Here is a 16,078-nt window from a genome sequence, read left to right as displayed (position 1 = left end):
AATGCATTTGTATTGTTCTTTAGTGTGTGCTACCACAAGTCTTGTCCAAGAAGCAGCGTGGGAAACTTCCAAAACACGATAATTCGTAAACGACTCATATTAGAATCCTGCAACAGACACCACTGATGTTCTGATTTACCCCACTTTTAATTTGTTAAAATTTTTTCTAAGGATATGTAATATTTTTTACTTGTTTACATTGTTTTGTTTTGAACATCATTACCAAATCTTTAAAACTTTGAACAGCTAATAAAATACATTTCTTTTGAAAAAGATGATTAGTTCTTGATATTTGCATTTGTGTTCAACAAATTCATACTGTAGAGCCAAATAATCGTCATATATAGTTTCTGTGTGTGATATTTCGTTGACTCTAAGAAAATTAATATAAATCTTTTCCATCTGTTTAAAATTTCCATATGGATAAATGGATCCCTCTAGAATTCCATATAAAAACAGTAAAATTTCATTTGTAACTAGTACATTTTTCTCTTCAAACGATGGAAACCAAATGCATTTAAACCGATTTTCTAAATTCAGCTGATAACTGTTTTTTTTAATAAATTAAAATACATTCATAATAGATGGGTTGGGTTGTTTTGTGGGAGGAGACCAGACAGTGAGGTGATTGGTGTCATCCAATTAGGGAAGAATGGGGAAGAAAGTTGGCTGTGCCCTTCAGAAGGAACCATCCTGACATTTGCCTGGAGCGATTTAGGGAATTCATGTGAAACCTAAATCAGGATGGCTGAACACAGCATTCAATCATCATCCTCCTGAATGTAAGTACAGTGTGCTAGCCACTGTGCTGCCTCACTCAGTCATAATAGATGTTATGGTCGTTGAGGTACTGGGAACTGGAGATTGTCTACAGACTGCTTCAACTGTCACTGACTCCATTTACAAGAATACAAATATATTAGATGAAAATGTTTAGCTATATTTCACTAATTTCCTTAAGTCTGTGTCTTTATAGATCAGATTTTCTTTTTCATGAACTGTGTATTGTATTAAAAACTCGTAAATGAAATAAAAAATACATAGTAGAAATGGTATTCATAGAAATAAAATTGAGAGCATATATATTTTATCTATACATAATCTAGTCTGCAGCAACATGAAAGAAGATACATTTTTTAATATGAATTTTGTTTTGTAATGTGAAAATGAAGCTAATCCTTGAAGTACTCAATCGGTAGGCCGTGAAGTTAGATCCTTTTTCTTAATCTTCTAATTTCTCTTGGGTGGAAATTATATTTGATCCTCTTATGAAAGAACCCACTAAATCATAAACAGTTTTACTGTGGTGGAAACAATTGTTCAGTTATTTTGTGCAATATTCAATATGTTTCTTATATTGTCTCACATTCTCTTCATGAATAATTGCTACATATTCATATTTAAATTTTCCAGATTATTTCTCAAAATGTTCTCTAATTTTTGTTTCTTCAATAACATAATGATGCTTTTTTAATTTATACATTTTTGAATTATTCATTAACAAATGTAACTACTTATAAGTTTCAATTGTATTTATTAAATAATAATTTAAATTAAAATGATGAAAAGTTACTCAATAAATGGAAGTGTTTATATCCAAGAAGTGTAAAATTTGTGAAGGGAAGAAGTCAATTGATAACTGTCACAAACATGACTATACAAAGGATAAACATTCACATGTGCGTAAACAACCTATCAGAAACCATCAAAGAAACAGATCTGTTAAAGTGTCTCATGTGTGTGTGGAAAAAATATTACATCTGAATATTGTGACAAACATTTAAAATAAATTTCGTGTGGGGAGAATTCTAAAATATTGTTATCCATGGAAAATGATGAATGTGATAATTCAACAAAAATGTATAGGTTGTCAAGAAATTAGTTATTTTTACTTAAATTCCACATCAAGGGACAAGCTCTCAAATAAATGAAAGATTTGTCAAAAAGAAGATAAGCTAAAAAGAAAAAAGGTGTGTTAATGAGGAAAAGAGATAATTTAAGTGGTCTTGAAAAACATTTATTGACAAACAAGCATAAAAATTAAATGAAAACGAAACTCATTATTCAAAAGTCTAATGTCTTGTATCTCTATCAGATTGCGGAATTCACAGTTACTCAATTCAATGACTATTATAGAAGGAATAATTTGCAGAGATATTATAAACTTAGAAAAGCTGATATAATTACACTTATTATTGGACATTATTATATTTTAAAAAGCCTTGGAAACATTTACGATTTCGTAAAATCAGAGGTGATGACGAAACTTTTCAAATAATGAACCTAAACCACTGAAAGAAATATTTCCGTTTTATAATATTGTATTTGAGAGGAAAGAAACAATTAGAGATCATCTAGTTGATACAGCATTTAAAAGCAGATTGCAAACTATAACTTTGGAAAATAATATACATTCAGTTCAGCGTGATCATGGAAAAAGCAAAATTTGTGAATGTAGTTAAAGAAAATTTAAAACTGTTTAATGGTTTTCAAAGCAAATGTTAATTAATTTGTGAGTACAGATTGCTGACAAATGATAAGGTTCAGAAATTTGGACAAAAAACACGAACCTGTATTTCATAATAGTGAAGGATTTGATTAAAAAATTCGAGTATGAAGAGCGAGCAATTTCAATAAAATTATCTAATTTTTAAGCATGAGGATCAGGAATTAACAGATTTGTTCCATTGACAGGATCACCTTACTCGAATTACCAGAAAAATAAATGAAAAAGCAGCTTCTATTGATGTAAAAAATAGTGATGAAAAATGTTTTTTGCGGTATCTAAAATCCGTATTATATCCTGTAAATAAAGATCCACAAAGGGTTACAAGATATTGAAAAGTATTGGCCTTTATCTTGATCGGAAACCAGAAAATTTTGAATTTCCTATGGTGGTTGATAACATTCCAAAAATTCAGAGTAGAATTAATGGTATTTATTAATGCTTATTTACTTGATGAACAATATCAAGTGTATCCATTAAAAATTACAAAAAGTAAGAAAGAAAAACATGTAAACTTTTTACATTTTAAAATCAATCAAAACTAACATTATTGTTGGATTAAAGGTTTTTTCATGATTCTTTTCAGCTGAAATCTCAAAACATAAAACATCCAAATTTATTTGTAATATGTGTTTACTCCACTTCATTAGTAAAGACAAATTAGGCAGTCACACACCAAATTACTCAGTAACAAAGTTGAATCACCACAGAAGGGTTCATATGTAAGCTTTGGAAATTATCAAAACACACAGGAAGCCCTATTTCTTATTTATGCAGGTTTTGACAGTACATTGAAAAAATGATCTACTGCTAACTAAATCCAGAAAATTCATATACAATGAAATATCAAAAATCGTACTGAGTTGATTTTTTTATATCAAATACATTAATGAACATTATAAATATGCTATTGTGTACACAGGGCCAAATTGTCATAAAAATTTATTGATTGTATAAAAAAACATGTTGAAGAAATTTGAAGAAATTACACTCAAATTGAAGAAATGATACCATTATCTCCTGAAGAACAATCTAGTAAAGAAATATCGAAAACGTGTACATTGTTTGGATGTCATTATATGAGAAATAATAGGAAAGTTCGTTATTATCATCGCTTAACCAGAATATATATATATATATATATATATATATATATATATATATATATTCATTATGTAATAATTCTAATTTACAGTTAAAACATCCTAGTTTGATACCAATTTATTTACATAATTTATCAGAACATGATTGTCATTTGTTTGTGATAGAACTTGCTTATGATAATAAAAACGTTGAATTAATAGCAAGTAATGAAAATTCATTTATTATTATTATTATTATTATTAGTAGTAGTAGTAGTAGTATCTTTTAGTTATACCCTGTAGGATCACGCAAAGGTTTTTGATTCTTTTTTCTTTTTTTCCACACTGCTCTCATTTTTTCTCCGTGGTCTCTCTTCCATTTCTCTCTCCATTTTGTTCCTGTTTTCTTCAGAGCTTCGTTTTCTGACTTAACTTCGCATCTGTCAGCATTCTGCTTAAATACCTTTATTTACAAAATATCTGAATAATTTATGTGTACCTTTTGTAGGTCCTTTTCGGACTCTTGTATCCGGGCTATAGTTTTAAATCCTTCTATGTATTTTAGAATTTTTTGCATAAGTCTTCTTTTGGGAAGCCTAGAGACATGTGTGTTAGATTTTAATCTCCTTCACATAATGTCTGCTGCAAGGTTGGACAATTTCTCAGTTGTTTGATGAAATTGTGGTCTACAGCATTCTTCTGTTTTCTTTGGCCCTAGTATCTTTCTGATGATTTTACATTCTTCTTTTAGTAGTTTTCAAGATCACCTTTTATGTGGACTTACAGGACTATTGTCTATTGGCATACAGGACTTCAGGTATTACTACTGCATCATAGTGCATAATTTTAGTGTTTTTGCACATGAATTTTTTATTGCACACCTTGTAGGACCTGCATAATTTCTTCCAATTCCTTCTACATGTTTTTTTATACAATCAATAAATTTTTTATGACAATTTGGCCCTGTGTATATAACAGCATATTTATAATGTTAATGAATGTATTTGATATAATAAAAAATCTAACTAAAAAGGAAAACATGTGACCTGAAGTAGGGATATGCCTCGATAATTACTTACATCAAATTTGTCTCCTTTTTTTGCAATGGATGAATAAGTGCACATTTCCCTTCCTGGTGGAATTTTTCTGTCTCCAAAATTTCTGCAATGGTTTGGGTAACTCTCAGAGAATTTGGTCCTAGAGTCTCCAGTAGTTCAGTAATAATTCCATCTTCACCAGATGTTCTATTGTTTTTTAATTTAATAATGTGTTTGTAAATTCCTTCTTGTGTTACTGTTGCTGATTTAGGGTGCGTGTAAGTAGGTCTTTCCTTAGGGAATCTCGAAGGTGGTTCTGGACAATTAAGGAGTGTTGAAAAATAATGTGCCAGCTGCTTACAGTTTTCCTGGTTAATGAGTGCAAGTATTCCATCAGATACAGCACACAAAATTTGTTTCAATAAATCCAATGGAAAACTTGCACTCACTAACCAGGAAGATATGTATATTAGTTCTGGAAAGAAGAAAGAAACTTTGAAGATGAGATTTATTGACACATTTTTTCATGGCTTCCTCACTTGACAAACTTTCATCAAATATGAAGAGAGTTTAAAAGAAAAACATCAGAAAATTTTAACTGGAAGAGCTATTCGATCTAGTGATCAGAAGAGATGTATGACCATATGGTTACATGAATTACTGGAAAAAATTTAATGAGAGTAGCTTCCATCAAAGGAAGATTTTTACAGTTATTTGAAACAGTGTGACATAACTAAAGTCATGCACAATTATTGGTGTGGAAAGAAATTGAATATTAAAGACCTTGGTGAAATATTATGATCTGTATTTAAAAACTGATGTTTGGTTATTGGGTGATGTATTTGGAAATTTTAGAAAAGCCTATATTACAGCTTGCGCCAACAGCCTTGCTGCAGTGATAACACCAGATCCTGTCAGATCACCAAAGTTAAGCACTGTCGATCTGGGCTTGCACTTGGATGGGTGACCACCCAGTCTGTCGAGTGCTGTTAGCAAACAGGGTGCACTCAGACCTTGTGAGGCAAACTGCAGAGCCACTTGATTGAGAAGTAGAGGCTCTGGTCTTGTAAACTGTAATGTAATGGTGCTTGTGGGCTGAGGATGACATGCCAGCTGGTTGGTACCATTGGGCTTTCATGGCCTGTTTGGGCAGAGTTTTATATTACAGCTTATGACTTAGATCCTTCTTGGTAATTTTACTGTAGCTGGTTTATCATAGGACGCACAGTTAAAAATGACTAAACAACCACTTCAATTATTAAGCAATTATGATATGATTTTAATGGTTGAAAAATGAGTAAGAGGTGGTGTATCTCACTGTTGTAAAACATATGTTAAAGCAAATAATAAATATATGAAAGATTTGGTTGATAAAAAGATATCAAATTATTTAGCATATTTAGATGCAAACAACTTACATGGTTACGCTATGAGTCAGTATTTACCGCATTCTGGATTTGAATGGGATGAGCCAATTAATTTTGATCATATGAAAAAAGTGAAACTACAGACACTGCTGAAACTGGATATGGATTTGAATTAGATCTAGAATATACAAAAGATTTACATTATTTGCATAAAAATTTACCATTGACTCCTGAAAATAAAATTGTACTAGGAACATAGGAAAGTAAGTTGTTGAATACTCTGATGATAAAATTAGTTATATAGTATGCTACAGAAATCTTAAACAATACTTGTATCTAGAAATGAAGCTAACAAAATGTTTTAAAATTTAAACAATCTGTTTTGTTGAAGAAATATATAGATGAGATGCTCAAATAGGGGTGCAATTGAAGAATTATTTTGAAAAATATTTCTACAAGGTAATGAATAATGCAGTATTTGGTAAGACAATGGAAAATATAAGAAACAGACTCGATATAAAATTAGTGCCAGATGGAGAAAAGTGTGATAAATTAATAGCTAAACCAAACTTTAAAGCAAGAACTACGTTTAATGAAAATCTTGCTGTGTTATGAAACCAATATATGGAGAAGGTGCTGAATTGTGTTACCAAGACACAGAGAGTTGCATTTACAAACTAAGGATTTGTATGAAGATATGAAATCAATGATTGATTACTTTGATGTGAGTGATTATCCAACAGATAATATTTATGCTATTGCACAAATAAACAAAAAAGTTTTAGGAAACATGAAAGATGAATGTAATGCGAAATATATGCAAGAATTCTGCAGTTTGAGTCCAAAATAGATATGATTATAAAATTGGTGATAAAATAGAGAAAAAATGTAAAGGTGTTAAGGAATGTGTAGTTAAAAATAGAATAAGTTTAGTAGCATATAAAAACTGTCTATTTAACGATATAGAACAATACAGAATGATGAATACGATTCAAAGTGAAAAACAAGGAATCTAAGCACTGAGTCCTCATGATGATAAAAGAAGAAGAAAATAAATCCATTACCATATGATCATCATTCATTATTATCATATTCCATATAGTTTACACATTCAGAATCATTATCTTCTTTAAAAAATAAAGACCTTAATTCAGGTGTATTATAGATGATTTCTGCTATCTTTTCCACAGTATAAACTCCAGTAAAATTTTTGTTGTTGTGGTCTCAGTCAACATATACCATACAAAATTTAATACATAAAATCTATAACACATTTACTACACCAATGGATTAAGTTTATTATTTGACTTTTATTGTAATCTCTGTTTTCTAAATCTCTATTTACTGGGTGAGAAACTTCTAGAAATAATGAATAGGCTTTCATGTAATTTTGTAATATTTTAGGCACACTATTTTTTGGCAAATTACGATTCGCTATTTGCTTGGCAGTCACAAAACGAGGAAATATGAGTTTTCAATTTCTTCCCATATATCACTTACCTCATAACTAACAAATTCTTCTTCTGTATAAATTTGCTTTAATACATCAATACTGTCAGTACAGTCCTGACTTCTCAAATGTTCTATGATTAAAGATGGTTTAAAATACTCTCTGGAAATATTGCATGCAACTTGTCTCTCTCTCGGTTTATTATTTCTCTCAACAAAATCGTTAAATTTAAATTGGTCCCAAACGTTAGTCATATTTGTAAGATTAAAAATTTATAAACTTATTAAATTTTAATCTAAATAAATGGATACTCTACCAAAGAAGCTTAATAATGTAAGCAATTCCAATTTGCATAAACAGATTATTGAGCTAGAAGTTAATGAATTGTATTATGTTACAGGTTGTGAATAATTAAAAACTAGATATGGTGAAAAAATTTGTATGGAAGTTGATAATAAATTTAAGACCATTTCACCAAGCAGATGTAATAAATGAATGACAGATTGGAATTTTCAGATTTTTTGAGATTCATGTTCGCTGTCGCCACTAGGTATCACAAGCGTTGCCTGTCCGCTAGTGGCAACCGCGGTGGTTATCGATATGTAGTATTTGTTACCCTATCTTTGGGACGACGTCGTTGTTTTTCCGATTGTGTGAGTGTAGCAGTTAGGTTGGGGACTCAGGCGAAGCGAGGTCCACACAGTGCGCGAGCACGCCACAATCGCTGGGCAGCATTCATGGACTGCTAGATGGAAGGGCTGTGGGCACGAGGGTGTACGACTTCGTTGTAAACCGGATACAGCAAGCCTTAAGATGAGTGCATTTCAATCCAAGTTGAGAAACCTCCACCATTGTGATATCCCACGATACTCCAGTGACTTGGGTTCGTGTTGCTGCTCATAGTGTCGCCGAGGCGAAGAGCAGCGAGTGAAGTGCTTGGGGAAGGCGGATCTGATTAGCTTTCCTCTACTTCTTATTACTACGCGTTCAACTTGTTACAATTTGTTAAGTTCAACCAGCGGTAGTTTTTCTTGCCTGGTGGCCGCTAACGCCCCAGTTACCTGCCCTGGTGAATGTAACGGCAGTGTACATTTCCTCGCCTTCCGCTGCTCTTCGGTAAGGCGTGTAGTTTTGACAGCTTTCTTGATTGTAATCCGGTTGGTGATTCCTCTACTCTGGTGGTAATGATTCCTTTCTCGTTCCAGGGGCTCTAAACGCAGTATTCTCTGACATAGTGCAGACCTCTGGTTCTGGCTTTGGCGTATTGTTCCATCGTTGCATTTGGTTTATCAGACGTCAGTTACCTTCAGCAAGATCATCAGTAGTCATTCGTTAGACTGCCACTAGTCTGAGTTACCATCTTGTGAAGTGAATGCAACTCTTGGCTGCCCATCTCATCGCTCTAGAAGGTGTTTGTTGTTGGACCTTCTCGGCAGTTGATTCCTGAAGCACCGTCTGGATCAGTTGTTTGTTTTTTTAATTTACTTTTTCTATTGTATTTGCTGTTTTACTGCAGTTTCAACTTTTTTTTATATTATTGCCGTTCCTGGCGTGTAAGGACTTCAGCTGTGATTGTGGTTGCTTACCTTAAAATTCTAATTTGATATTTGTATTCACGCAGTAAGACTTTAAAACCTTATTTACTGCCATTCCTGGCGTCTGATGCAGTCTGCTCTGTTTGTGGCGACTTGCCTTTAATATTTCAATACCTGTAATTTGTAAGTTGCGGCGAATTTCAAACAATTCTTAATTTATTGCCATTCTGGCATGTAAGGCCGTCTGCCCAGATTGCAGTGGCTCGCTTTTAAAACATTATCTGTTATATCTGTAGTTAATGGTGATATGCTAAATTGTAACGCACTGAAAACACTATTATTTACACCGATGTTTATTCCTTCATTAATAATGTGTGGTATTTTTTATTTATTGTTGTGTCTCGAATTACGGGCTTAAAATAAATTGTGTGTAATTGTAAAAGGCAACCAATAGTAACTGATTACAGGCCCGTCCACAATCGTAACCGATTCCTTCCTTCCCCTGACTACCACCAGATCTCAGAAGTATTAAACTGAGATATAAAGGAATGAAGAAACTTAATAATAATAACAATAATAATAATAATAAGTTTCACGATCTGGAATTTTTACTCATAGTGTGGCTTTACTTCGAAAGTAGCTGAAAGTACAATTAAAGCTACCTGTCAATTTGCGGTCATGGGTAGGATGAGTGTGTAAATTGAGCTTTTGCAGTTATTTATACATGAAAAATTCGTTTTAGATGACCATAATCACCTTCTGTTTTGTATAAAAAATGGTACATTCGATTTTTTACTGTTATTTGTAAAACTGCACCCATGTCCCCAATAGATATCTTCTCAGGAGGGTACAGTCGCCATAAAATAGAATGCAAAGCGTACTTAATCACGTAGCTCTCTTTTTTGAAAGGATCATGGAACCTTTAGGACTATGGCTTAGGTGGTTAATAAAAGTGATGTATCAGAACAGAACCCTGAGGGCTTCTCCGCTTTGCACCACTTCAGTATCATTTGAGTCTGGTTTCTGGTTTTCGAGACTAGAGGACAACCTTCAGTTTTAGTTTACAGGCATTAAAAGAACAATTGTTCTCTTCATTGATACCGTAAAGCCTCGAGTTATGCAGATGCATCGTATCGTCCAAAATTGTGCTACTGATTTCCAAAGATTAGATGTCGTGTTTCAGTCTGTGCATTTGGTTGTGTGCGATCACTCTCCTAGGAGATGCGTTAAGCTCACCTCAACAAGTCGCCGTACTGCTGGTGGAGGTCGAACATCTTACAGAGGATCAACGGCATGTCGAGAAACTCCAGAATATTCCCAACGATGGACAGCATAGGCGGCCCTGGAGCGTCGATGTGGGGCTTGGTGGCCGACCTGCAGTCAGAAGCACAGCTGGTTACATCTACTCACGTTTCTCAGTACTATGTACAGGAAGGTTTAGAAATAATGGTCAGCACCAGACTTTTGTCAACAAAACTGGCGTTTTAAAAGTATTACGTTCATATAAAGAACAATCAAAATTTTCTGTTAGAAGGCATATAGTCCAGAATCGGTTTGCCAGTCAGATAAACTTGCCATGTTCATTGAGGCAATCATCCAGCCGATGACACGAATGCTGTGCTAATCTCTTGACTATGTATCAGTGCTTATATATACGCATGGACCTAGCGCTAGGTTGCATATGTGCTGCGGAAATGCCCCCAAACGGAAATATATTCATCGCTCCTTATAAACAGTGCATGAAATGAAAAATATTTTCGAGTAAAAGGTCACTTAACTTTTCGCGGAGGTAAACGTAATAAAATTTTATATCAGAGAGGCATGAACAATAATTTACATTGTTTAAATTTGATTCACTTGTAACACTTTACTCTTATTAGTGTGATATGTTTTCTACAGTTCCTTTGTAAAAATTCAACAACAAAATACTATCATTAAATGTGGTCACTGCAGATAATCATCACCTCATTATGGAAAGTAAGTCCGATAGTTAGTGGTTCAACTTGTTATAACTTTCTTTCAATTTTCCTCTTGAAACAGTTCCTGCCTGCTCTCAGCAGAAAAGTACTTTGCACAGTGTACACATTCACAGAATATGGACCAGGGCTTTTCGCGAACTGCCCGCAGCTCATGGTCGTGTGGTAGCATTCTCGCTTCCCACGTCTGGGTTCCCGGGTTCGATTCCCGGCGGGGTCAGGGATTTTCTCTGCCTCGTGATGGCTGGGTGTTGTGTGCTGTCCTTAGGTTGGTTAGGTTTAAGTAGTTCTAAGTTATAGGGGACTGATGACCATAGATGTTAAGTCCCATAGTGCTCAGAGCCATTTTTTTTTTCGCGAACTGCAGAAGTGCCAAATATTCTGAGGTGAGCATTTTCAGTTTGTATGCTATATAATGTATAAGGACCCTCCTCCTCCATTTGTGTTGCTAAATATCCCCTGGTTTCAATGAAGTAGTTAAAATAACTTGTTATTTTTTTATAGAGTATGAGTACTGTGGCCTAGTATTTTTGTAACAAGACAAAGTTCTTAACTGAGACAAAACTGAAATTTTTTATGCCTACTTAGAAGTCGCCATTCGTCTTCCAGAATAAAATTTGGTGACCCATTCACCATCGAACTGATGCACTAATGGAAAATATGTACGGTTGGAAGAGTTGTCTGGCATGGCGGTAAATTTGTTTACGGATCGTAGCGTAGGGGTGTTTCAGAGAACCACACTGTGTAAGTGAGTATAATCGCTTTCATTTATGCAATGCACGCTAGGAAAGTTCTCAAGAGACATGAATATTATGCTTTCAATACGTTAAGTGGCGTCAATGATGAAAGCACATCACGATTTAAATAATATGGTTCGAACGAATGTAATTATTCTGTGCGATTAGTGGTTGCATGTGCTTGTGATCGAATATGTCTTTTAATGTTTAGCACATCATATATGGGTGACTGGCAGAATGGATCATTTCTGAAGGCCACAGATAAAATGAAACACAAAAATAACAACGCAAGATTTCGCCGGGATTTGTAATAAATTCGAGATTTGTGACTAACAAATATCAAACCATGAATTCTGCATGTAAGGGGACCGCCAGTAAAAAAGCAGTGGTTGTGGACAACGATAAGGCTGCTGTAATACACTGTTTAACGTGGATGAGCTCCAACTGTAAAGAGTTATCACAAATTTCAAATCACAAGCCCAGGTGTGAATAAACGTGTCGGTAACCATCTTATAGATTTTATAAAGCGACCACGAGAAACTTTTACATCCTTCTTGGCTAAAAAACAGGGTATTACCAGACTGGAGACTACAATATACAACTACAGAATGGATCGTGTGTTTGACCCTGTGTAAAACAGTTTCAGTCTTTTAAACTCTAACAAAGAGCATTTAGAATGTGCTTCACTGTAGTCTGTGCCAATTACGTCCATGCGGTATCAGCTAACTAATAAGGTACAGAATAGCTGATGTGTGGTGTGTATCGAAGTTCTGCAGCTTCTCCACTGTGGTAATAAGAATACCCGAAATTTGAATGATGTTTATGTACGTCTGCCCTACTCTCAAGAGCGAGAAAAACTTGTAAGTTATGCTCTGTCAGCGTACAGTTTTAATTAGCCACCTGTAAATTTTGTGGAGATTCGTAAAACAGACTCCAACAAAGACAATACAAGCAGTACCCAGAAGTGATATATTACAGCAGCAGAAACATATTTGTCTCAATCCAGGATATTGTTCTCCACAATACTTCGGATACAGACGTCCCCGAATTGAGATTTATTCCTACAAATAATATTATACCACAAGTCTTGAGGAAAACAACCAATATATCAAACGGTTTAAATCATTCACCAATAAAGAAATTACTCCTTTCTGTTGTGTCAATGTATTAACTGTACGAAAAAGAACAACTGTAAATAAAAGAGGTCAAAGCCAAGACACGAAAACTGGAGTACATGACGAAAAGAGTTGCCACAAAGCAGGAGTATAAACTGATCCTGGAAAAAGGAGAAGCTACTACAGATGTACAGGCAAGGCTAACCATTTTCTTTACACACAGAGCATGGAAAAGTCTGGATGCAAGTGGAGAACATAATCTGTGAGCATTTACTGTAGATAGCTGTGGTAAGAGGCCATATGTGGGAGTACTGGCCGAAATGCGGGCATCAAGAACGTTTCCTACATTAAAGGACAGATGAAAAATCAAATTACAAAGCCAAATTCTCGTCTGGATCTGCCTAAAAAAGGATGGTTACATTTCTCTTAATCTTGTGGACTCACTTTTATGCAGTTAGTAACAAAAAACCCGTTTTCAGAGTTTCAAACTGATGGAGTAACATCATTCAATAGGAATTAGTTTTTAAAAACTGTTAACTTAAATTTCAGTACGGAATTTCCAAAAGAATGTGGAACTGGTGATCTGTCAACATATACCGTGGATTATATGGAGAGTTTAAAGAATTGTGTTATGCCGGAAATGAGAGGGAAAATTAAAATTCCCAAATACTCTCAACTACAAGAACTTCAAGAAGCAACAGAACTAACTGTTACAGCCATATAGGAGCTAGTTTGCAGGAAAAAAACTAGGTATGCATTAGAAACCAAGCACATACCTTCTTTGTACTTGTCAAATTACTGGCCAGAGAATGAAATATATGATTCAGACATAGACATAATAATAACTTAAATTTTATGTTCGATGTTATTGCAACTAGACCAAACAAAAATAAGAAATACCTCTGTCTGTGTGAATGTATATGCAAAAATTAATAAAGGTTTTTGTACAAGGATATTTGCTTTCGTGTTCTCTTCTGAGTCAGACGTCTTTAAGACGATGTCTTATTTCCAATGATCTGTGTATGTGCATTTGGATGCAGAGAGCAAGGCTGACCTTGAAAAGTAGTTGAAACTAGGTAGTTGAAAGCATAGTAAACTTGGTTTCTTACTGTATGAAGTGGTTGGTCAACACACAGTGCAATAGGCAACTTCTTCCTATTTCGCAACCCCAGACTGAAGGAACCAGAGCTTCTTGCTTTGCTGTATGCGGCTCAACTAGGGAGTGTATATATTCACCTTGCTGTGTGCTCTTGTCCACACTACTACTTAAAACTACAATAGAGCTGCTGCCGGAAGAATTGCCTCCTACCGACCTACGATGGAATAGCCACTGAGGAACTTGTACACAGATACTTGGTAAGAAGGGGTACGGCAGAAAATTGCACATCAAAATTTTCGTGGAAAATGGAAAGAAAACATAGTTGTAAACAGCAGATCATAATGCTACACATGCGCTGGGAATTGAGAAAAATCATTGTAATAACACAAGTACCTAAAACCTGGTCCCAAACGATCTCACCAGGAGAGATTGGTGGTAGCTGCTGATGCGTTCAGCTCGATGTGCAGCTACTGACTAACTCACTCTTACCTCCCACGCTACATCCCCTCCTTCCTCCTATTCATCCTCCCCTAGCTGGAGATACCAGTTTTTCAGATATGATCTAGCGTGTCGCTGACTGTAAACAAAAGAGAGCTAAATGAAATTCTTTATAAATACATAACGCGTGATTACACAAGAACCCGGCTGCGATACCGCAGCAACTGCGACATCGAAAATGGCTGCAAATAGTCTATTTCACTATCCTAATAAATTAATTGTAAAATAATTTACAAGAATCAAATAGATTGCTTAAGACATTCACTATCACCTTAGGATGATTCTTATTCATGATAAAACATATTTTCAAGTTTGAGAATCACATGCTAACATTTTGCAAATCAAGTAATTAAATTTCCGGCACAAGTAGATCGTAGCGCTAAATATATCCAAGGTCTTATGTTTGAGAACGCTAGCACACTTCTCCTACGTTTGTACCTAACAATAAAACCTTCCGATCACACACACACACACACACACACACACACACACACACCGTCCACCGACTGCTGGGGAGGTCACCCTCGCCGGCCAGGACAGGAATAAAGGCCTGCACCCTCGCTGACCACGTCGGCACCTGCGCACACGTCTCCAGCCACACTGAGTGCTCAAACTGCGTTTAATGTTTCAGTTTTTGCTGACACTTGAGCATCATCATCCATCATTTTCATCGATTTGATGAAGGAGAGAGAAAATGTTATCTTTTCATCTCATGATGTCGCGTCATTTCTTACAGCTTTTAAAATCTGGTCTTCAAAAGACGTAAGCATTTCGCTTTTGTTATTAATTGGGGCTCGTTGCACGTCACTAAAGGAAGTACATGGTGTAGCTGTCGAATTTTCAGGATGTTGCTGATTCACTTCAGTTTCCAAATGCTTTGGCCTTTTTGACGTGTGCAACAAGAAATAGCAATTCGTCGTAATGCCTTTATTGTCCGTAGTTCGTGGTCGTGCGGTAGCGTTCTCGCTTCCCACACCCGGGTTCCCGGGTTCGATTCCCGGCGGGGTCAGGGATTTTCTCTGCCTCGTGATGACTGGATGTTGTGTGCTGTTCTTAGGTTAGTTAGGTTTAAGTAGTTCTAGGGGACTGATGACCTTAGATGTTAAGTCCCATAGTGCTCAGAGCCATTTGAATACCTCTATTTTTTCTCTTCTTTGCACCCTGTCCTGATGTAACAGCTTTCTGGACCTGATAGCTGAATTTCATTTGTTACAGCGTCAGGCAACAGTTTTCTCCTTTTTAGATTATCAGTTTCTACTTGCTAAGTACGTTCGTGACGCAATATGGGAATGTTTTATGACTAAGTATAAGCCAGAGAAAGCAAGGATAACCTGAAAAAAAAAAAAAACAGAAGACATTTATCACCACACTAACCTTCCTAATGTGCTCAGGACTCTTAACGGCAAACGTACTGGAATAGCAAAGCCCGATCAAAGTGGTTCCCTGTACTACAGTTATTAGAAGTACTTTTCTATTACTTTAGTGCTAATTTCCAATGTAAACTACTGTTTTACTTGCATTAAAGTAGGGGCATACGCCGATTCAAACGTTTCGCGGGCAAGTGCTCTACCAACTGAGCTACCCAAGCACGACACACACCCCGTCCACATAGCAGGTCCGGAGTTCGAGTCTCGGTCCGGCACACAGTTTTAATCTGCCAAGAAGTTTCATACAAG

General features: G+C 35.3%; 1 long non-coding RNA gene across 1 annotated transcript in view; it reads right to left on the bottom strand.

Moving 5' to 3' along the window:
• The window catches only part of LOC124717238, a 114,878-nt gene that overhangs the window by 67,290 nt on the left and 31,510 nt on the right, over window positions 1-16,078 (bottom strand). The window contains exon 2 of the long non-coding RNA XR_007005727.1: window positions 10,214-10,351. This is a non-coding gene — a long non-coding RNA (uncharacterized LOC124717238). The remainder of the gene's footprint in view (window positions 1-10,213; window positions 10,352-16,078) is intronic.

Source organism: Schistocerca piceifrons, chromosome 9, assembly GCF_021461385.2.
Source record: "Schistocerca piceifrons isolate TAMUIC-IGC-003096 chromosome 9, iqSchPice1.1, whole genome shotgun sequence".
Taxonomy (NCBI): domain Eukaryota; kingdom Metazoa; phylum Arthropoda; class Insecta; order Orthoptera; family Acrididae; genus Schistocerca; species Schistocerca piceifrons.
Note: the sequence above shows the minus strand (reverse complement) of the source record. Positions and strands in the feature narration are given on the sequence as shown.